The 25,546-nt window shown below is 40.6% G+C and overlaps 1 protein-coding gene across 1 annotated transcript in view; it reads right to left on the minus strand.

Moving 5' to 3' along the window:
• The window catches only part of FHL2 (four and a half LIM domains 2), a 106,696-nt gene extending 83,238 nt beyond the window's left edge, over positions 1 to 23,458 (minus strand). The window contains exon 1 of the mRNA XM_073550665.1: positions 23,286 to 23,458. The gene's annotated coding sequence lies outside the window, so the exon portion shown is untranslated. The remainder of the gene's footprint in view (positions 1 to 23,285) is intronic.
• Between the last annotated feature and the right edge of the window lie 2,088 nt (positions 23,459 to 25,546).

The raw sequence follows: 25,546 nt of genomic DNA on the forward strand, positions 1-25,546 counted from the left end.
AAGAGAAGACTGAGAGGAGACTTAATAGCTGTCTACAAATATCTAAAGGGCTGTCACATTGTAGAAGGATCATCTTTATTCTCATTTGCACAAGGAAAGACTAGAAGCAATGGATGAAACTGAAAGGGAGGAGACACAGATTAGATATTAGAAAAAGCTTTTTGACAGTTAGAGTGAGCAATGAGTGGACAGGCTGCCACGAGAAGTGGTGAGTTCTCCTTCAATGGAAGTCTTCAAACAGAGGCTGGACAGACATCTGACTGGGATGATTTAGCGAATCCTGCTTTGAGCAGGGGGTTGGACCAGATGGCCCAGGAGGTCCCTTCCAACTCTGCGATTCTATGATTCTAATACATTGTGGAAACTGGCACGTGGCCTAAAATCCACGGGAGATACGCAACCAGTCTACCATTTTGGGCTCCGGCATTACCACATGATAGGGTCTGGACCAGATTTCTGAGCAGGTAGACAGGACAATGCCAGATGTTGTGGATTTCCCAATTAAAAATTCTAAATGCAGAAAAGCATATGAAAGGCCAGTTGAAAGGATGCTAAAAAGCAAAGAAAAAAACCATGAGTACACAGCCCAACAAACAACAGATAAAGCTTTAATCAAAGTTATAGTGTATCAATTCTAAAGTATGCATGGTCAACATTCAGGCTGTGTGCCCACATAGCGTTTTTTAAGCGTTTCTGCAGCGAAACAAGCGATTATGCTGCAGTAACGCTTAAGAAAACCATCCAATTGAATTTTAATGAAAAACGCACATGTTGTGCCAATGATGCGTTTTTAACCGCTGCGGAAACGCTCAGCGATTAAAAACGCAGCATGTTCATTAAATTTGCGGAATCGCATGCGATTCCGCGTACCATCAATTATATGGGCAAAAATGCTTTGGAGAACGCATGCAAAAACGCTTGTCAAACGCTTACAAAAGCGCGTTAAAAAACGCATGCGTTTTCCCGGGAGCAGGGTGTGCGATTCTGCTCAGGTTTATTCTGCTTCAGAATCACTACGTGGGCACATAGCCTCAATTACATGCCATGGCTGGGTTCAGTAATACACAAGCATATAATGTATCTTGGGAAATGTGCTTGTAAATATATAATATTAAAGGACAAAAATCTATAAGAATCAAGGTCTGGAAATGAAATATGCTGCTTCACACATCATCAACATATTGCTTTAAGAGATACCGTAAGGTGAGGAGAAGTCGCTCCTCTGCAAAAATTGCTTTGCACATCCTTCTGTCCTGAAACGTGATCCCAGGGCGCACAATCTCCAGCAAAAGATCAAATGTAGCGAGGCTCATCCGACAATATTGAAAGAACTTCTCCGGATGGCTACGCAGAGATGTATAGAGATGGTGGAAATGGCCTTGAGATGTCCTGCGCAACAAAAGTGGATGGACCCACATTTGTCTACGCCTCCTCAGATCGACAATGACAGGGTATGGCTCACCAAAATGTCGGGATTTAACCCAATAGAAAAGATCACGCTCAGTGGTGTTAAAAGTCAGCCTGTCTGTCATGTTTAGCACAAAGCAGAGATAACCAAATCCAAGCACTGACTCTATGGCAAAGGTAGCAGGCTCCCACCTGTTGTAGAGCCCAAAAATATAGGGCTGGATGATGATTTAAATTAGTTTCCGGCCTAAAAACCGTTATTTGTTCATTTTGCAAGCCTCCGAGAAATTATCGCCAGACGGATGTCAAATGGATGCTTACATGCGAATAAAATCGTATCATCGCAGGAAATTCAGATGACAGACGGATCACTGTTCATGAAACATTTGTCCGATGTTGGTCCGTAAAAATCGGACCGATTTTTTTATCGTTGTGTGTGACTCCGGCCTAAGAGTGAAATGCTGTGAGATGCCGATACTGATTCATTTGTGCATACTCAATCATAATTTACAACAATTTTATGAACATGTAATGCACAATTAACGACTATTTAAAGCAATATATTCAAAGTCTATTCAATGAACTATTCATATTTGGAAAAAGTTTTGTGTTTATTGTGTCTATCACTTCATGTTGTTACCAAAGAATATAATGGCACAGCACATAAGTAGTTATGCTGACCAGGATCCAGCAGCCAAAAAAAGTTTCTATTGTACTGTATTAATGTAATTTACGTGGAACACATTAAGCTACTAGAAATATTTCATGTATTTCTGCTAATCTTGGCCTCGATAGTAACTCTTGGCATTGTATCTGATTTTCCAAGTCTAATAAACCTACTGGTGCACACATACATTTGTCCAAAGTTTCATTAAAAATTTAAAGATCTGTCATGCTCATTTCTACTCACTACTTGTACATTATCTAGGTCAGTATGCTCCATAATAACATATGTGAAAGCACATTCTCTTATTTCTCAGGTAAGAAAATATAAGGGGTATGATAAGAGGGAGTGCAATAGTTATTGTGTCCAGTAATGCCAATTTGATATTTACTTGAAGGAGTTGTCCGGTGTTAAACTATGAATCTGCAGTCACTCTACATGAATATTTGTGAATCCTCACATTGCGTGTACTACGCTTAGTGAGGATTCTTCAATGCTTGCGCCAGGATCGCCGGTCATGTGAGAGCAAGTATTAAATATGTATACTTCTGGCCATATTCTGACTAGATGGATGCGGCCTCTCCCAATGCAAGTGTATTGAGCGATGCCGTAAACAGTCTAGTTGGAATGTGACCAAGTATGCACATCGCATACTCGCGGTTACATGATTGTCGTTCCAAGCGCCAGCACAGGAGAATCCTCACAAAGCACTGTACACGCGATATGAGTATTCACAAGTCTGAACTACATAGATTGGGTGCAGACTTGTAGTTTAAGACCGGACAACCCCTTTAATTAGGAAAACATGGCTCCATGTGTTGTGTCTTGTATTGCAGTTCAGCTGTGTTGCTAATTTACAGCTCCTTTATTAACTTGACTGTGTCTAATGCAGACACTTTTGGAATGTGATATATTTTGTAACCCTGTAAACCTCGCAAGGTGTTGTGTTTATACTCAAGAGCCAAGATTTCTACTTACAATGTGCAATGTACAAAATATTAATTGTACAATGTTAATAACAATCATTTTCCTCTAGTCAGTGTCTCGCGCGCCAAACAAACCAGAACTCTCTGAAGTTTAGATTCATGAATTTTACTACAGACACCTTTGTATATTTGGAGAATGTGTATTTGGATAATAAATGGAGGGAAGAAAGAATACTCACCTGTCCCAGCTCTAGTGCCGGGCTGTGCTTCCTTCATCTCATACATCTGACTCCCTCTGTGCTAGTATACATCTATTTGCTATAGGAAACTGGAACGCACCTCTGAAGTCTACATTTAAGGCACACCAAGTGAGCCATAACAGATTTCTACTAAATATACACAAATGCAAAAGCCAATTTCCCAGAGTCAATGAAGAAACGGAAGCTAAAAATGTGTTTGGCTAATGCATAAAAGACAGTGATCCAAAACAGACTTAAAAATCAACCTAAAACCTCTGCACGCAAGAAATAAAAAACATATATCAACGTTAGCAGTGTTTTGCTGGGGAAACACACATTTCAACGACAAAAATGCAAAAATCAATAGCATGCTTCAAGAATGTTTGGAGGCTTTGATTTCCTCCCTAAGAGGTCAGTCTTTTGATATTTGTATATTTAGGCTTTCTGACAGAGCACTCCACCCCTGAGCCTCAGGCACTCAGGCATTTTTAATTACAGCAGGATCCTACTTTCCTATATAAATTTAGGTTTTAGCCCAAGAGAGGTTTCACACAGGCAGGTTCCCAGCAGCGAGAATCGCCTTATCGTGGCTGCAGGGTACATATGAATCAGCCAATTTATGCGCTAAGTATTCTTAATTTTTCTATTTTTTTGCAGCAGTAATGCAATACAAATTTCATATATTTCACATTTGCATGCTATAGTATTACAGAGTGCTACTTGTTGGTTGTCTATGGAAATGGCTACTCTTAGTAAGCACCTGTTCACACATGTTTTCTGTTTGGATGTGCCGCTCAGTCTTTTGATATCGGAAGGATATAGAGTTAGGCTGCATTAAAATCTGCTTGAGAAAATTCGTCCAAGTTTCACTCGATGACGTACTGTCATCCAACTGGCATGCATGTGCCTTCTGCGTGTATATTTTTTACATCCGTGTGGCATCCATTTTTGTACAACATTTTAAAATGTACATGATCAATACAATTTCCTAAGTTAATAATGGCAATATATCTATGAAAATTGGATGCTATACAGATATAAACAGTCCATATGGGATCTGATTTTTTTTTTTTAGCGCACTTATAAACTTGCATAGGCAATCCTAATCCACTACTTGGAAGAGAAAAGTTCATGCTGAAAATGTTCTGGCATCTGAACAGCAGTAGTGAATTACATCTGTCAGTGTGAAGTCCGATCCTTAGTGGGATGGCACACTTACGTGTATAATACGCTCATCTGAATGAGTTCTCAATAGAAGAATCCCCCACTTATCATCCTCTGCAATTTTCCAGAATGGAGAGTGACTACAAAAGTATCTCTCACTCTGTAAGCTCAGCAAATCCATTACATAGCCCATGGATTTACATGGGAACTTCTATATGCAATCCTTCATTTTTCCTGTGGTGGTGCTGCTGTGAACATGAACACTTGGCTAGTCCAGCTCCAGATTACAGCATATATTTGACAGCCCAAGGAGTGATCAATTTATTGTCATGGAATCCTTCTAATAAAAAGTTAAATTCCAAATCAGAGAACCTCTTTAAAGAATACGGTAGTTAAAATCATAGAACACTAATGAACATATGTATTTGAATTTTTTTCTGTAAAACTATCAGTCATCTATCTCTTTGTTTCTAGTACATCTTCCATGAAAATTATTACCCAGCCTTCCCCAAAACATATGGAAATAATTGATGTATCATCATACTACAGATACACTGAATGCTGTCTACACTATTAGGCCGGGGACCGAGTCACACTTACGAGTGTGATGCGAGAAACTTGCACAAACCTCTCGCATCAATTCCCGGCACTGCCGCCGGCACTCAGGACTGGAGTGTTGGGCTGCATGTATTTCTATGCAGCCGCACACTCTGGTCCAAAGTGCCGGCGGCAGCGCCGGCTATTTTTTCGCGAGTTTATCGCATCACACTTGCAAGTGTAACCCCGGCCTTAATGACAAGATAATCTCCCAAGGACATTAATTTTTTGAAATGCCTTTAAAAAGAATGCTGTAAAAACCTTATACCAGGCAATTCTCTCTTCTCTTGCTATACACAGTTACGTCCAGAAATATTTGGACAGTGACACAAGTTTTGGAATTTTAGCTGTTTACCAAAACATATTCAAGACACAGTTATATAATCAATATGGGCATAAAGTGCAGCCTTTCAGTGTGATGCTAGACACAACTCACGGACAGACCGTGAGGCAGGGAAGTCAGACATTCTGGGGTTATTACCAAGAGATCACATAATAAACAAAGGAACTAAGGGAAAAGACGAATGTGTAAGTCAGGTAACAGTCCAGGGTAGAATTCCAGAGAAATAGGGGATAAGCAAAGGGGCAATAACAAACGGGTAGTCAGAAGACTGTCCATCCAAAAGTCAGGCAGCAATAGATCAGAACTCACAGCACAGAAATCAGGCAAACACACACCAGAGAGCATAAGCTTTTGACTGACAGTGATCTGGGCCAGAAAGCTCACCTCAATAGCAGGGAAATTACTAAGAACAGGGAGCACCTGAAGAAATCTCTGAACCTCCCAGTCTCAGATAGGTCAACTGAGCTGTCAATCAAAGCACCGATAGCTCAGCCCACCCCAGCACAGGATAGGATGAGAGAGCTTTCCATCACTGAGTTTCAGTCACTCTGAGTGGAAGAATTGTGACCTTCAGCTTTAATTTGAGGTTATTCATATCCTAGTTGGTGTAAGAGTTTAGGAATAACAGCTTTTTAATATATATCTGTCTCTTTTTAAATGGGCCAAATGTAATTGGACAGTTGATTCCAGGTGTGGCATTTGCATTAGGAGGCTGTTGCTGTGAACCCACAACATGTGGTCAAAGAAGCTCTCAGTGGAAGAGAAACAGATTATCATTAAGCTGAAAAGAAGAAATGCATCAGAGAAATAGCAGAAATGTTTGGTACGGTCAGTAAAAAAAGAGCGCATTGGTGAGCTTGGGAACTCTAAAAGGCCTGGATGTCCATGGAAGACAACAGAAGAGGATGATCGCAGAATCCTTTCAAAGGTGAAGAAATACCCCTTCACAACACCGGCCTAAGTGAAGAATACTCTCCACGAAGTAGATGATTCAGCATCTAAGTTTACCATAAAGAGAAGACTTCAGGAGTGCAAATACAGAGGGTTCCCCACAAGATGCAAACTATTAATCAGCCTTAAAAATAGAAATGCCAGATTAGGCTTCACCAAAAAAACAGCTAAAGATGTACTGCTCAGATTCAACAAATTTAAACATGGTTGATTGGATAGCGCTTTACAGTACAGAAGGACCATGACCCAAAACATACTCCTTAAGAAATCCAGAAGATTTTTAAGGCAAAGAAGTGGAATATACTGCAATTGCTGAGTCAATCAACAGATCTCAACCTCATTGAGCATGCATTTCATATGGTAAGACACATTTTAAGGCACAAAGACCCACAAACAAGCAATAACTGAAGTTAGCTGAAGTAAAGATCAGGCAAGGCATCACAAAGGACACCCAGCGTTTGGTGACATTCATGGCTTCCAGACTTTATGCAGTCATTGGCTACAAAAGGTTGTCTATAAAGTATTAAAAATGAACATTTCATTTTTGATAAAGATAATTTGTCCAATTACTTTTGAGCCCTTGAAATGAGAAGGTTTTGCAGAAAAATGGTTGAGATTCTCAAAGATTTCACAAGATATTTTTTTTCAATGTCTTTAATTAAGCCTGAAAGTCTACACTGATCACAAAAATTTGGTCACTGTCCAAATATTTCTGGACTTAATTGTATATGTCTATTATAATCACTGTGTGCCTGCCATCACAACTCATTGATTATGTATGAAACATAACATCCTGTACAGGAAAGGCCAGAGCAAAGCCGCCCCCCCATGGTTTGGGCAGAGGCAGACATGACAATAGGTTGGAGGGGGTGTAGGGTAGTGAGGGAGTGGGGTGGGGCTGAGTTGGGCATTTATATGGCAAACCATGGGGAGGAGTCTATAGTTTCCCGCTCTCAGGGGTCAAGTTAAGTCCCCTTGCCCGCCCTGAAATTTTTATTTACGGCTGTGGTTGCTGGCGATAATTCTAAGGTCATGGTGGCTTTTGTCAGTTGGGGGGTCTGTGAAGTTGGTTCTAAATTGGTCTGGGGGATCCATGGGGAGATGAATTCCTCAACTGGAATGAAAACATGGTTTTGATCTGGTGAATTTTGGGGGGATTTTCATCAATGGATTGTCGGATCCCCGGAAAGTTTAACTGGACAATAGAACCCTTTGGCTTATGGTGCTTCCAAACCAGTGGTGTAACGGCTGGGATTAATTATGGTTTAATTGTACAGGGTGGGCCATTTATATGGATACACCTAAATAAAATGAGAAAGGTTGGTGACCCAGATCGGCGCGCTGAATTTGCAGAATGGGCAAAACAAAAATTGGAACAGGACCCTCAGTTTACACAGAACATTATGTTCAGTGATGAGGCAAACTTTTTAGGGTGGGCCATTTATATGGATACACAAATAAAATGGGAATGGTGAGAGTTTTCTTGCGTAGGGTGTCTTGCATTGAAATCTGCTGCAATGACCCGGGTACTGCATTCACCAGACATCAAGACAATTTCTATCCGCTTCTCGCGTATTAACCTCTGTGACATGTCAATGGCTGTAAACAAAGATAAACTTGTAAAGAACTCATGAAAGATTAAAGTTACGTTAAAACCAAGAACACCATTGCTTTTCTTGTGAAATTCTCAATAAGTTTGATGTGTCACATGCCACTCTTCTCATTGGAAAAAATAAAGTTGGATCCAAAATCGCCGACTCCAAAATGGCCACCATGGTAACCACCCATCTTGAAAAGTTTTCCCCCTCCCATATACTACTGTGCCACAAACAGGAAGTTGATATCACCAACCATTCCCATTTTATTTATGTATATCCATATAAATGGCCCACCCTGTATTTTACCGTAATTACGTTCACAGTTTACGCTTGGTATTCACCAGATTTTGTGAGCTTCAAGGATCCTGCCAATATTATATTAACTTGCATTTAATATTGTATATTTGTTTAAATAAAGGCTGCTATGGCCCAAATTATCCAAAGTATAATGTCATCGTTTTCATTTGGGGGTCTCAATGGGGGAGATGATTTTGGATAACGGTTGGGAGTTAAATCATGGGACTTATCCCCACGGAACATCGACAACACAAGTGTCATAAACAGCAGGGATACTGCAAGTCATCCTGGAATTGTATCTCCATATAAAGGTGTGGAGTCTGAAGACGCTATGTTATATTAATAGAGGCAAGGCCGCAAGTCTAGAGGTATAACCAGTAGAAAGGGAGATTTTTACCCCACTGTGTAAAGCTTTCACATCAGAATACTGTGCTGTTCAGTTCTGGAGGAATCACCTGCAGAAAGACATTGACTGAACAGCTCCAAGATATAATATATATTGGACAGTTGCACTATTAGGATAACCTGTTATTAAAGGGAATGTCAACAGAATTTTGCTATGTAATCTGACAGCAGTGTGATGTAGGGACAGAGACCCTGATTACAGCAATGTACCACTTAGTTTACTGGGTGCAACAATTGTGATGGAATAACAGTTTTCTCTGCTGCAGACCTTGCAGAACTCAAAATGCTGAGCTGTTTACAACCCTCTCCTCACCATTGTTTGGCAGCTAACTGTATACACTGAATATTGACAGAGACTTGCTAGTTCAGTGTTTGGGGCATGGATGGACTAGGAGGCATGAGGCAGCTTGTCATTTAGTGATACTTCCTGCTGATAAAACACTGATTTTATTGAAACAGTCCAGTAAGTGACACATCACTGCAATCAGGCTCTCAGTCGCTACGTCATGGTGCTCTCATATTACATAACAAAACTCTGCTGACAGATTTCCTTTTAGGAACATAATTTATATAACCTTGAGGGAAGAAATGAAATGGGAACATAATCAAAGCTGCCTGTAAAGAGATTGGCCCAATAATAACATGTGCATGTTTCCGTTTTCCTTTTTTAATAAATTTGCAAAAATTTCTACATTTCTGTTTTTTTTTTCAGGCAAGATGGGGTGCAGTGTACATTAATGAGAAAAAAATGAACTTTTTTGAATTTACCAAACAGCTGCAATGAGGCAAAGAGTGAAAAATTTAAAGGGGTCTGAATACTTTCCGTACCCACTGTAAATGTGGAAAACCTCTTTAAAGGTTTAAGACCTTAAGCTGTTAAGACTGAAGGAAATGAGTGGCGGCTTCTGGCGCTGCCAAGGTGAAGCGAAGTCTAGACGTGCGTCAAGGTGGTCATTTTACTCATACAACGCGTTTCATAGTTGGTTCAACTCCTTCTTCAGGTATCAAGATGTTGAACCAACTCCAAAACGCATTGTATAAACAAAATCACCACCTTGATGCACTTCTGGACTCTGCTTCTCTATGACCCGGAAGACCCCACTCATTTCCTTCAATCTTTTCTGTTTCTTCTCCACCACAGTGTGGGTCAGCGGCTGGAGCATCCTCCTCCTATCGTTCTTTATTCTTCTGAAGATATCATGCTCAGGTAGGGAGACCCGTGACCAGTCCATGCAGAGCAGTCTGATTTGTACGGACGTCTGAATGTGCCCTAAGAAGAACATGGTCAACATCAAACACTGTTTTTTGGTGACACCAATTCATAGATCCCATGTATCGACCCACTCATGATAAAGACCCCAATAAAGTAACATTATGGAATGCTGGTCAAGTTCTTTATATTTAGGTGGGCCATGTGATCTATTTCTGCCATCAATATTCTAATAGTCACAGGGAATATCTTTGTGAATATTCCACTTGTGAATCTAAACACTGAAGTGATTACATCATCACTCATTAATTATGATCTATAAAAAAACTTTACCATTTAGTCATTTTAATTGCTGAAGTTTATTCATTAGAATCAGTTAAAAGTTATTCTGCACTGAATGACAGATTATTAGATAGTCTATTATATATAGATGTATCTATGGAAAATTAGCATGGCAGAGTTCAGCAAATACTGTGTGAAAGTATAAATATTTAAAGTGAACTCATAACAGAGTGCCAGGAAAGCTTTATAATGTTTAACTTATTAGCAGCGGTGGTTGTAGTTATTCAAAGACTCTATGGCAATGACTTGCATGTTCAATTTACTCTGCTGCCCTCAAAAAAAATGGGTGCCTACAAATCACATTGGAGAAAGGAAAGTGAAAACAGACCTTTAGGAATAAATACAGTGGGTACGGAAAGTATTCAGGCCCTTTTAAATTTTACATTCTTTGTTTCATTGGAGCCATTTGGTAAATTAAAAAAAAATCCTTTTTTTTCTCATTAATGTACACTCTGCACCCCATTTTGACTGTAAAAAAGCAGAACTGTAGACATTTTTGCAAATTTATTAAAAAAGAAAAAGTGAAATATCACATGGTCATAAGTATTCCGACCCTTTGCTCAGACACTCATATTTAAGTCACATGCTGTCCATTTCCTTGTGATCCTCCTTGAGATGGTTCTACTCCTTCATTGGAGTCCAGCTGTGTTAAATTAAACTGATAGGACTTTATTTGTAGAGGCTCACACCTGTCTATATAAGACCTCACAGCTCACAGTGCATGTCAGACCAAATGAGAATCATGAGGTCAAAGGAACTGGCCAAGGAGCTTAGAGACAGAATAGTGGCAAGGCACACATCGGACCAAGGTTACAAAAGAACTTCTGCAGTACTCAAGGTTCCAAAGAGCACAGTGGCCTCCATAATCCTTAAATGGAAGAAGTTTGGGACCACCAGAAGTCTTCCTAGATCTGGCTGCTCAGCCAAACTGAGCATTCATGGGAGAAGAGCCTTGGTGAGAAAGGTGAATAAGAACCCCGAGATCACTGTGGCTGACCTCCACAGATGCAGTAGGGAGATGGGAGAAAGTTCCACAAAGTCAACTATCATTGCAGCCCTCCACCAGTTGGGCATTTATGGCAGAGTGGCCCGACGGAAGCCTCTCCTCAGTGCAAGACATATGAAAGCCCGCATAGAGTTTGCTAAAAAACACATGAAGAACTTCAGATTATGAGAAATAAGATCTGGTCTGATGAGACAAAGATAGAACTTTTTGGTGATAATTCTAAGCGGTATGTGTGGAGAAAACCAGGCACTGCTCATCACCTACCAATACAATCTCAACAGTGAAACATGGTGGTGGCAGCATCATGCTATGGGGGTGTTTTTCAGCTGTGGGGACAGGACGACTAGTTGCCATTGAAGGAAACATGAATGCGGCCAAGTACAGAGCTATGCTGGATGAAAACCTCTTCCAGAGTGCTCTGGACCTCGGACTTGGCTGATGGTTCATCTTCCAACAAGACAATGACCATAAGGCCTGTTTCACATTTCTGTTTTTGACCATCAGTCAAAATCTGCCGTTTTTGCAAAAAAACGGATCCGCCATTTTTTTTTCCCCATTGACTTGCATTACCGGCGGATATTGACGGATGGCCATCTGTTGGATCCGTTTTTTTGCGGATCCGTCAATTTTTTTGCGTCCGCCGAGATGCCTGGACGGACCATGTAACGGATCCACATTTTACTACAGCGCATGCCCGGAGGAATGAAGTCAGGAGGAAATTTAACCCTGAAATCATTTCTGGCGGCCAGAGAAGAAAAATCTCTCTCTCGCTCTCTCTCTCCCTCCTTCCCGGGCAGCGGTTCCTTTAAAATTCTTCATTTGGCGGATCCGTCAAAAAATGGATCCGGTGGCATCCATTCACATCAGTTAGGAACGGATCCGCTTTTCCGCCTTTTTAACTGACACAAAAAACTGAAGTGTGAAACAGGCCTAAGCACACAGCTAAAATAACAAAGGAGTGGCTTCAGAACAACTCTGTGACCATTCTTGACTGGCCAAGCTAGAGCCCTGACCTAAACCCAATTGAGCATCTCTGGAGAGACTTCAAAATGGCTGTCCACCAACATTCACTATCCAACCTAAGGGAACTGGAGAGAATCTGCAAGGAAGAGTGGCAGAGGATCCCAAAATCCAGGTGTGAAAAAGTGTTGTTGCATCATTCCCAAGAAGACTCATGGCTGTACTAGCTGAAAAAGGTGCTTCTACTCAATACTGAGCAAAGGGCCTGAATACTTATGACCATGTGATATTTTATTTTTTATTTTTTTTAAATTTGCAAAAATTTCTACATTTCTGTTTTTTTCAGTCAAAATGGGGTGCAGAGTTTACATTAATGAGAAAAAATGAACTTTTTTGAATTTACCAAGTGGCTGCAATGAAACAAAGAGTGAAAAATTTAAAGGGGTCTGTTAGCAGCCAGGATTCTCCCACTGCACAGGATAGATCACAAGCCTTGTCTGGTGCTGTGGTCTCCCATTCAGGCTCAGCTGCTGGGATGTCTGCTCAGCAGAAACTCCAGACCCAGTGCTTTGCCCAGGCTCGTGCTGCATGTGTAGCTGCTGCTGGCTCTCCAGATAAGCCTATGGTGACTACTGGTATACACGTGCAGCGTTGTACTCTGGAGCCCAAGTCCAGATTTCACCCTACTGAGCATGTCCGTGAGGTGGCACCTTCTCATTGGTGCTCAGATGTCAGCTGCTCTGGTGATGTGGCAGCTTCAGATTGGTCCACAGGCAAGGTCCTGTCTGTCTGGACTTGAGCTTAAGATATATAAGCCTCTCAATGGTGCATGCCTGTGCGCTCGTTTCTGTTCGGTGTGTTAGTGGATTCGTCACCACCCTGTGTGCACGTGTGCCACTACTAGCAATGCGAGTGTGTGTTTAAGCAGGCAGTGTAGGGTGGGAACTCCCGCTTGGCTTATCATGAATCGGGTGTCCTAAGTCGCATGTGCAGATCACACACCGTGTATCACAGCAAGCGCAACAACCAGCTTAAACTTTCCTGGGGGGTAGCTATAGGGACACCAACTAGCGTCATACTTGCTGTACCCCTGTAACGTTTAACAGGGTACAGTCCTCAGTGTTCTGCTGTACATTGCCGCTCTGTGGTGTAACAGAGCTTGGTATTTGGTGTTCTGTTCACACAGTGTGACTGTTAACACTATGTGTTTAGGTTGCTGCTTCGCTACCTCTAGTTCGCCATTGTTTACACTAGCTGCAGTTTTACATCTCTGCACGGTTGACCCCGGGTTGCAAACGCACTTTATCATTATATTTTATTTAGTGCGATCCGCCAACCCTAACAGGGTCTGAATACTTTCTGTACCCACTGCATGTTGAAAAAGCAGGAGGACAAGTGGTTATTTTACAATATATAAAAAGGTCTTTCCTGCCACTTGAATGAAGATGAGCTGTAATACCAGACACAGGCCATGACCAGGCATGGTGCCCATAAATAACTGTCAACTGAATGCTACCTCTCCCGATTCCCCCAGAACAGAAATGCTCATGTATGTGTTTTGTTATGGAAGGATTCATCAGGAGGTCCTTACAGTATATATAGTAATTGGTCAATTTTTCTTTAATTTGGAGCAACTTGTGAAGATTATGGTGATTGCAATTATCTCCATTTTACCGATCACAGTAAATGCTGCTAAAGTGTCCATATAATACTTGTGAGCTGTAGACATCTATTATTTACCATCCTGTTGATCAATGATAGTTTTCTAGTGTGTCTGTAAAATGTCTGTCCATGGTTTGTTTTTGTTTCTTTTAAACATCTAGACATCTAGAAAAAAATAATAATTATGTTGGAAACCCTAATGGCTGCCCGATTTGCAATTTTCTCTTCTGGCTCTCGATGATTATACAGTATGCCTTAATAGAACATGTAGTAATAGGGTCTTCTAGCTAGGATAACCTCTTTAACCCCTTAGTGACGGAGCCAATTTTCAGCTTAATGATCAGGCCAATTTTTACAATTCTGACCATTGTCACTTTACGAGGTTATAACTTTGGAACGCTTTAACGGATCCTGCTGATTCTGAGACTCTTTTTTCATGACATATTTTACTTCATGTTAGTGGTAAAATGTCTTCGATATGACGCGTTTATGAAAAAAATGGAAATATGGCGAAAATTTTAAAAATTTCGCAATTTTCAAACTTTTAATTTTTATGCCCTTAAATCAGAGCGATATGTCACAAAAGATACTTAATAAATAGCATTTCCCACATGTCTGCTTTACATCAGCACAATTTTGGAGCCAAATTTTTTTTTGTGAGGAAGTTATAAGGGTTAAAAGTTGACCAGCGAGTTCTCATTTTTACAACAAAATTTACAAAACCATTTTTTTTGGGACCACATCACATTTGAAGTCACTTTGATGGGTGTACATGACAGAAAATACCCAAAAGTGACACCATTCTAAAAACTGCACCCTTCAAGGTGCTCAAACCACATTCAAGAAGTTTATTAACCCTTTACGTGCTTCACAGGAACTGAAGCAATGTGGAAGGAAAAAATTAACATTTAACATTTTTTACAAACATTTTACTTCAGAGCCAATTTTATTTATTTTCACAAGTGTAGAAAGAGAAAATTAGCCACAAAATTTGTTGTGCAATTTCTCCTGAATATGCCAATACCCGATATGTGTGGGTAAATCACTGTTTGGGCGCACGGCAGAGCTCAGAAGGGAAGGAGCACCGTTTGACATTTTAAATGCAGAATTGGCTGGAATTGAGATTGGACGTCATGTCGCGTTTGGAGAGCCCCTGATGTGCCTGAACAGTGAAAACCCCCCACAAGTGACACCATTTTGGAGACTAGACCCCTTAAGGAACTTATCTAGATGTGTGGTGAGAACTTTGAACCCCCAAGTGCTTCACAGAAGTTTATAACGCAGAGCAGTGAAAATAAAAAAAATCATTTTTTTCCCTCAAAAATGATTTTTTAGCCCGCTATTTTTTATTTTCACAAGGATAACAGGAGAAATTGGACCACAAAAGTTGTTGTGCAATTTGTCCTGAGTACACTGATACCCCATATGTGGGGGGGTACCACTGCTTGGGTGCATGGGAGAACTCAGAAGGGAAGGAGCGCTATTTTGGAATGCAGACTTTGATGGAATGTTCTGCAGGCGTCATGTTGCATTTGCAGCGCCCCTGATGTGCCTAAACAGTAGAAACTCCCCACAAGTGACACCATTTTAGAAACTAGACCCCCCAAGGAGCTTATCCAGATGTGTAGTGAGCACTTTGAACCCCCAAATGCTTCACAAAAGTTTATAAACGCAGAGCCGTGAAAATAAAAAATCTTTTTTTTTCCCTCAAAAATTATTTTTTTAGCCCACTATTTTTTTATTTTCCCAAGGGTAACAGGAGAAATTGGACCCCAAAAGTTGTTGTGCAATTTGACCTGAGTACGCTGATACCCCATATGTGGGGGGAACCACTGTTTGGGTGCATGGGAGAGTTTGGAAGGGAAGGAGCGCCATTTTGGAATGCAGACTTTGATGGAATGTTCTGCGGAGTCATGTTGTGATTGCAGAGCCCCTGATGTGCCTAAACAGTAAACCCCCCCCATATTATAACATTTGGCTGAGTGCTATCTGATAAAACATCAGATAGCACTTGGCCATGTTATATGCTCATATGAGCGAGGTCTAATGGATATATTACATAGGCCAACATTACTATTACAATTTCCATTTTAAGTGCAAAAAACATTAGGAAATCCTGAAGATTAGGCTTTCAGTACTAACAATTGGTAACTGTGAACGCAGAGAAGCCGTAAACATTGCACAATGCGCAAATTAAGAAAACCATATGAGTCCTGTAAGGGAAAGTTTGAACTTGAAACCAAAACAAATCCCCGTAAACACATGAAGACGAGACTAAGGAATGTGTTTCTGGAGGTAACAATAACTGCAAATCCTGTGACATAACTGATTAAGTGCACTGTTTGCTTTGGAAATAGCACACTGACGATGGAAAAAAAGTGCTACGCTTGCTGAATCTGCATTTCTGTCACGCAGAATGTAGATAATGAAATAGTATGGGAAAAGTAAGGATGATAGCACGTTTGAATCCATATTTTAGCTTGCTCACCGTACACTGTGGTACTGACTGTGCCTGGGTTACGATTTTATGGACTGTCACATGATGACTGCATTCCACTGCCCAAGGTATGGCCATACAATGGCAGCTTTGTAGTATTTCAGATCCAAGACATCAATGCTCATATCCTATTTATATAAATAGTCTGCCACCTAATTTTCCTGTAGAAAAGCTCACAGAGATTGGTACAGGGTCCCACTTGGTATTTAGTAGGTTATACAAACATGAATCAGACTGGAATAAATGTTTGATATTTTTTTTAATCTTTTTACACTTGCATAAAAAACTCATAGCCGTCCTTGCACCAACTAGTAGGATGCCTGAAGATATTTTGGCTCCAGATATTACTTTGTAAACTGTTCCACAGTTTATCTGACACAAGACATTATTCATGGCTCTCTTGCTTGCACTAGGTGTACTTATTCAACAGAACACTATAATTAAATGAAATACAAATTGTATGTAGTCGCTAGTGATCTGGTTAAATATAATCGCATAAGCGTATTTTTGGCCTGTGCTTTAAAGTGTTCTGGAGGTAATGACGTTATGTATTAAAGGGAACCATGGGCACCATGATTCTGAGTCTGGCTGCACGATTGCAAACAGGTTATGCACATTCAGTGATCAGAGGTTTATTCTGGAATATAAGCTGCGGACAGAATAAACACAAAGTCCAAAAATTGTCTTAGAATTAACTGAACAAAATTTATTGACAATTTAAAAATTACATAATTATAATACAAATCTATAGTAACCTCAAGTAATGAGGGACACTAAATGCTACTGGCTCCTTTAAACACACCATAGAGTATATAGAGTATAATAAAAAATGCTAATATAGGGCTAATTATACAAAAATCATTAAAGTGCAATATGCAAAAAGGAGCATGATATAATTGTAGGATATAATAGTAGGATACTATACATATGGCGTCTATTTGAAATGTAACGCCTGTGCAATGAATAGACCAGATATATAGCTCAGCAGTTCCACAATATTTTACACAATAGCCACAATTTTAGACATAAATGGAACCTCACATAATATTACTCACTCTTGTGTGTGGAGTTCGTGCTGTGTCCCTCCACCCCGACGCGCGTTTCGTCCACACTTCTTCGGTTCCATTCTTTCTAAAATTGTGGCTATTGTATAAAATGTTGTGGAACTGATGAGCTATATATCTGGTCTAGTCATTGCACAGGCGTTACATTGCAAATATACGCCATATGTATAGTATTATACTATTATATCATGTTCCTTTTTGCATATTGCACTTTAATGATTTTTGTATAATTATCCCTATATTAGCATTTTTTATTATACTCTATATACTCTATGGTATGTTTAAAGGATCCAGTAGCATTTAGCGTCCCTCATTACTTGAGGTTACTATAGATTTGTATAATAATTATGTAATTTTTAAATTGTCAAAGAATTTTGTTCAGTTAATTCTAAAACAATTTTTTAGACGTTGTGTTTATTCTGTCCACTCCTTGTATGTTTGGGATTGTAGTGGAATCAACGAGTTTTCTTCTTCAACTAATAAAAGCCCAAAAGTCCACTGTTAATTTCAGCAAGAGTGCACACATTAGTTCCATATCCCAGAGCCCCATCAGAAGTAACAGTTCCCATTTTGTGCATCCCACAGTACCTCCCCATCTGTAATTGCTACAGTGTCTCTATAGTTTCCATATGCTCCAAGATGTCACCAATTTATGATCTTCGTGAGGAATGGGAAAAATGTATGTGCATAAACTGTTCCTGGCCGTGCAACTTTAAAACTTCATTTATGGAAAACCTGTTTCTGCAGCTCTCTTTAGTGAGCAGTCTGATCATAAAGACAACTGTGGGCTCAATTCTTAATATACCGCATGCAAGCCCTGCTCTAATCTGTAGGAAGAACCACTTTTATATCCTAGACCATCAGGTATTTTACTAATAACCCCAATAGATCACCAAGGAGGCAAAAGTTTGTACCCTCAATAGGTCAAGATTTATATAAATTGCTTTAGTTTACAATGGTCACTTTGCACAATATACAGCCATGGCAGAAAGTGTTGAAACCCTTGAAATTGTTCCAGAAAATGAAGTATTTCTCCCAGAAAATCATTGCAATTACACATTTTGTTATACACGTTAATTTCCTTTGTGTGTATTGGAACACAATAAGGCTAGTTTCACATCAGCGTTTGGAGGCGCAGCGGACGCTTGCCGTGAAGCTCCGCCTCCTGCTACGCCTCCTCCCATCAGCTTTGCCTATGGGCGCATGCCGCTGCACGCGGCCTGCATACCCTATCTTTAGCATTGGGTACGCAGGCCATGCACAGGTATGCTTTTGCCACCGCATGCGTCCTTTTGACGGTGCGGCGATCGCACCAAAATGCAACACGTTGCATTTGGCGCAAGTCGCCGCACCGTCAAAAGGACGCATGCGGCGGCAAAAGCTTACCTGCTCATGGCCTGCGTACACAATGTTAAAGATAGGGTACGCAGGCCGCATGCAGCAGCATGCGCCCATAGGCGGAGCTGACCGGAGGATGCACGGCAGGGGGCGGAGCTTCACAGCGAGCATCCGCTGCGCCTCCAAATGTTAATGTGAAACCAGCCTAAGAAAACACAAAAAAGGCAAAGTGGACATAATTTCCCACGAAACCCCCAAAAATTGACAGGACAAAATTGTTGGCAGCCGCAAGTTAATATTTTGTTGCACACTTTTTGGAATAAATAACTGCAATCAGTCTCTTCCTATCAGCATCAACAAGCTTCTTACACCTCTCATCTGGAATTTTGGACCAATATTCTTTTGCAAACTGCTCCAGGTCTCTCATATTTGAAAGGTGCCTTCTCCCAACAGCAATTTTAAGATCTTTCCATAGGTGTTCAATGGGATTTAGACCCAGCACTCATTGTTGGCCACTTCAGAGCTCTCCAGTGCTTCGTTTCCATCCATTTCTGGATGCTTCTTGAAGTATGTTTGGGGTCATTGTCCTGCTGGAAGTCCTAAGACCTAGGACGTAAACCTAGCTTTCTGACACTGGGCACTACATTGACACCCAAAATCCATTGGTAATCTTCAAATTTCATGATGCCTTGCACACACAAACAAGGCACCCAGTGCCAGAGGCAGCAAAACAATCATTCATTAATTTTTCTTTGCCGTCCACGTCCAGGGAGATGAGTTACAGTGCCATGGGTTGTAAACTTCTTGATTATGTTGCACACTGTGGACAAAGGAACATGAATATTTCTGGACTTGTAACCTTGAGATTGTTGATATTTCTCAAAAATATTGGTTCTCAAGTCCTCAGACAGTTCTCTTTTCCTCTTTCTGTTGTCCATCCTTAGTGTGGCACACACAGACACACAATTCAAAGACTGAATCAACTTCTCTCCCTTTTATGTAACACCATTGCCGGCGTCCCCGCATTGTTCCCCTTCCCCCACCATGCAGGGACGCCAGCATACCTACTGCCCCAGTCCTGCAACATGGTCCCTGGAGTGTTCCCTGCTTCCTCCTCCTTCCTCTGTGCACGCTGCACTGTCTCCCAGCAGAGCACCTAGTGCATGCATTTGCTCCCCTGCTCTTAAGGGGAAAGCGCGCATGCATAGTAAAATGCGTGTCTTTACCTGTCCCAAGTGGCCGTCCTGTCTGCTATCCAGAGCCATGCAGTCTGTTCCTGTCCCATGTGGTCGTCCTGCCTTGTCTAGAATTCTCTATTTGAATTAACGTCTCTGTTCCTCGGGGTCAGCTGCTACTGCTGGACGCTGACCCGGAGAGGCACCTGGAGCTACTGGTCACAAAAGCCTGACCTCACCACCTGAGGCTCCAGTGAACACCAAGGTAGCTGCTTAGTTACGCCCTTCCAGGCTAAGTCCAGTCCATGGCACAGTGGGTCCATAAGCCACCTGCGCCTCCTGTGGGTGTGACATTTTATTTGGTTTCAAGTGCGATTTTCTGTTACTTGCCACAGATGACCTTGAATGAGCATCACATGTTTGAAACAAAATTGTTTACCCACAATTTTGGAAGGTGCCAACAATTTTGTCTGGCCCCTTTTTTGTGTTGTTGCAATACACACAAAGGAAATACACATGTGCATAACAAAATATGTGTAATTGCAGTAATTTTCTGGGAGAAATACTTCATTTTCTGGAACAATTTCACGGGTGCCCACACTTTCGGCCATGATCCAGCATAGCTTTTTCGGTTATATCGTGCTTCAACTGTAGCTTGTCTCATGTCTTAATATCATCTGTCAGATGTGTTCAGTTCGTGATGTTTGTTCATTAGGCAACATGATTTTAAATAGTGGATTCATTTAGAACAATTTCAATGGTGCCAACACTTTTGGCCATGACTATATATATATATATATATATATATATATATATATATATATATATATATACTGCTCAAAAAAATAAAGGGAACACTATTCCATTTGCAACAGGCTGTTTGTGATCCCTTTATTTTTTTTGAGCAGCATATACACATGTTGTAGAAATGTAGAAATTGTGCATATCGTTCTACATGGCTAGGTTTATGATCATTATCAGTGGTTTATTGGTTTTCAGGCCCCCAATTCAAAAGTACAAAATGTTTAGGGGGAACATTTTGGACAAAAGAGAACCTATCAATTTCTAACTACAAAATTGCTAAATGTTTGCTTCACATTTTACGGGCAAACTATTTACTGTTTTTCTGCATTTGTGCTCTCTTAGGCTAGTTTCACACTAGCGTTTATTCGACGCAGCGCACGGCACCGCTAAGCCCTGCCCCCTGCCGGCTCCCTGCCCGCCCCATCCTGTCATCGCCGCCTACTATCGCACATGGACGCTTGCGATCTGCGCACCCTATCTTTAGTGTGAAACTAGCCTAATCTGTAATTGTATAAATGAGAGCAAAGAATCGGAAGGAGCAGATAATGCATTCAGCATTGGTGGTCAGTGTTATCCAGAGCATCATCTATTCAATGGGGGGAGTTTATCATGGGTTTTGCTCCAGTTTTTGGTGTCAAGAACTCACATTTTGTCACATAGTGTTTTTTTTTTTTTATACAAGCATTTCCGCTGAAAAGTCACAATTCCCTCTCTAGTAGGGGTGGAGTAACAAGTATGAAAACAACAGGAGACAGCAGTACCTCTACATATAATACATTGTGTGACATTTTGCTAAATTTAGAGCACAATTTTTTCTATAGTACTATACTTTAATGAATCCATTAATAGTTTATCATTCATTTATTTTATTACTAAAGGTAACCTGACAGCAGATTCATATTGTCTAATCCAGGGTTCCCCAACTCTGGTCCTCAAGGCCCACCAACAGGTCATGTTTTCTGGATTTCCCTTGTATTGTACAGGTGATGCAATTATCACCTGGGCAATACTAAGGAAATCCTGAAAACATGACCTGTTGGTGGGCCTTGAGGACCGGAGTTGGGGAACCCTGGTCTAAACCATGTACGAGAAAAATGGACTGATTATTCTAATCAGACTATGATCAGAGTGATCAGATTGTGGTCCAAATATCATCCATTTTTCTCCCATGTGAAAAGAGAAAAAAGTTTTTCCATCTTCTCATTTCTGACATGTCATCCGAGTGCAGTCTGATTTTTTCATGGACCCATAGACTTTCATTGCCGATTTTGATCCGACCCTCAGATCAAGATCGGACATGTCTTTGTTATTCTCCGTGGACTACTCTGTCTGAGGAAATAAAATCGGACATGTGCACAGCCCCATAGAATATGATCGGTACGAGTGCTATCGGTGAAAAAAAAAGGATAACACTTGTATGAAAAAAATTGATGCGTGAACAGGCCCTAAGACTAGCAGGTCCCCGACAGCTTCTCTCCTACCCATTCGCGAAGACTGGTAGGTCTCTTCCTGAAGGCGCTGGGGACCTGCCTTGGATTGGACACCCAAGAAACATAGTCCTCGGAAAACTTTCCAAAGTGGGTACCCTTTGAAGCTTTGCAGCGTTTCAAAGTAAGGGCATGTTCATATGGTACATTTTTGCTGTGTTTTTTTTCTGCAGAAAAAATGCATCGTTTTACAGTAGCAGAATAGTGAATGAGATTACTGAACTCTCATGCACAGGCTGCTTATTTTTTCCTTGCAGCTTTGAACCATCAAAACATTTTCTCAATTTGGAGCATGTCATTTCGTTTTCAGCGTTTTTGCAGCGCTTTTCACCCATTCAAATGTCTTGGGAAAGAACCCAAGTAAAAATATATGCGCATATTTTCGGCAGCGTTTTTCCTGCCAATACTTTTTTGCTGCATAAAAATCTGCTGCAAATATTCAGCGTGTGCACGTACCCTAGACCATACCTGAGTGCAATAACGCAGCCAGTGTCTAATTCATGGCAGCACGAATCTAATGGCATGTTCCTTTTAAAAAGTTTGTACTAATTTAATGTTTTAATTCACATGCAGGGATTTTTTGCAAAATAATGTAGTAATAAAACATGAAAACGAGATATCGCTTAATAAATATACCAATTAATATTCTTATAAATAGCATTTATGTATAATTGCGTCTGTCATTTGTTTATAGGACTTCTCGGTGTCAAGTACACTTTGACACTTTGACGTCCTATTTAACCCGTCCATCAAAAAACTTTTTCTTTCTATCCAAATATTTTAATTTGCATTGTTCATTCATGTTAAAGGTTTTATTTTGTTAAGAATGCAGTAATAAAATAATGGATATTTCATACATTGTTACATTAATGTTTTCTCCACCAAACTGACTTATGTTAAAATGGATAAAAAAAGACATATTGCAGAAATAAAAATTGTATTAAATGAATATCATAGTCTAAAAAAATCTAGTTGTCTATTTTCCCCAGCATTACCATTCATTAGAGACAGCACACAGAACATGTGACAGCAGTACATAGATGATGCCTGCATCTCTCACCTCCTAAGTATTTCCTCCATCAGCCAGCATGCTAACCCCTGGCCAACAAGGAGAGCTATTTCTAACAAAGGAAAGTAGTCTGTACTTACAGAGCAGCAGCCAGCCAGTGCTCTCTCTTCCTCCCAGGGGCAGGGGTTTGGAGGAAGTCACACATCCAGTGGCAGCAGCAATGGTAGGCAGCTGCACAGCTGGAGCACTGACACTGCAGGATCCAGATTGTATGGAAGCAGGCTGCCTTCACAGCAGTGAAACCCCTCATATCATTTTACCATATAAGGAGACGAACACATCCCACTCTCGCACTCTTTTACTCAGCAGCTGGCATCCAACACTTTCTGTTTTCCAAAGGTTGTGGCTTTTTTCATTTTTCAGATAAATGTCTTTGTCGGAAAGTTTCCTGCAATCAAACCGCCTCTTCACCCCCCTCCTCTGTAACCTACTTCATTAAATAGCTCAGGATTAGACTTGAGCGATACCGTCCGATACTTCAAAGTATCGGATCGGAATGGATCGGCCGATCTTTAAAAAAAGTATCGGTATCGCCGATTCCGATACCGGAAGTCCCATTCAAGTCTATGGGACTTCCGGTATCGGAATAAGAAAAACCCTGTTTTTGCCTTGTACAGCCTCTCTGGGGTCTGTACGGGCCTTTCGGGGGGCTGTGCCGGCCTGCCAGGGGGTCTGTGCAGCCTCCGGTGGTCTGTGCCGGCCTGCCGGGGGGCTGTGCAGGCTCCGGTGGGCTGTGCCGGCCTGCCGGGGGGCTGTGCCGGCCTGCCGGGGGGCTGTGCAGGCTCCGGGGGGGCTGCTACCATGACAGTGATTGACACATTAGCCAATGATGGGACAGTAGTAGTCCCATCATCCGGCTAATGTGTTAAATGTTAAAAAAAAAAAAAAAAAATTACATGCTACATACATGCTACATACATACAACATGCATACTACATACATGCTACATTCATACTACATAAATACTACATGCAACATACATACTACATACATACTACATGCTACATACATACTACATGCATGCTACATACATACCACATACATACTACATACATACTACATACATACTACATGCATGCTACATGCATGCTACATGCTACATACATAACACATATATACTACATGCATGCTACATACATACTACATGCTACATACATACCACATACATACTACATGCATGCTACATACATACTACATGCATGCTACATACATACTACATGCTACATACTACATATATACTACATGCATGCTACATACATACTACATGCTACATACATACTACATATATACTACATGCATGCTACATACATACTACATGCTACATACATACTACATATATACTACATGCATGCTACATACTACATGCTACATACATACTACATATATACTACATGCATGCTACATACATACTACATACATACTACATACATACTACATGCATGCTACATACATACTACATGCATGCTACATACATACTACATACATACTACATGCATGCTACATACATACTGCATGCTACATACATACCACATACATACTACATATATACTACATGCATGCTACATACATACTACATATATACTACATGCATGCTACATACATACTGCATGCTACATGCATGCTACATACATACTACATGCTACATACATACTACATATATACTACATGCATGCTACATACTACATGCTACATACATACTACATATATACTACATGCATGCTACATACATACTACATACATACTACATACATACTACATGCATGCTACATACATACTACATGCATGCTACATACATACTACATACATACTACATGCATGCTACATACATACTGCATGCTACATACATACCACATACATACTACATATATACTACATGCATGCTACATACATACTACATATATACTACATGCATGCTACATACATACTGCATGCTACATGCATGCTACATACATACTACATACATACTACATGCTACATACATACCACATATATACTACATACATACAATACATTCATACAATACATACATAGACATACAGTACATATAACATAGAGTAACATACTTACCAATACTTGTCACATTGTTCCCCGAAGCCATTGTCTTTTCCGGAATAAATATTAACATAACAAACCACAAAAATACTCACCCACGATCCGAAGCAGTCCACGAGTGTGTCCCACGACGATCTTGGGTAGAGAACGGCAGCATCAGCTGTTGCTGCCGTTCTCTACGGGCTGCAGGAATCCAATGATGGAAGGTAGGTATCCTTCCGCACTGTATTCCTCCGCCACTTAAAAAAAAAAAAAAAAGTCCCTAGTCTCACTTTATGCCATTGCTGTG

The sequence above is a fragment of the Dendrobates tinctorius genome, unplaced genomic scaffold, assembly GCF_039654945.1.
Source record: "Dendrobates tinctorius isolate UK_male_01 unplaced genomic scaffold, ASM3965494v1 ptg000166l, whole genome shotgun sequence".
NCBI classification, from domain to species: Eukaryota; Metazoa; Chordata; class Amphibia; order Anura; family Dendrobatidae; genus Dendrobates; species Dendrobates tinctorius.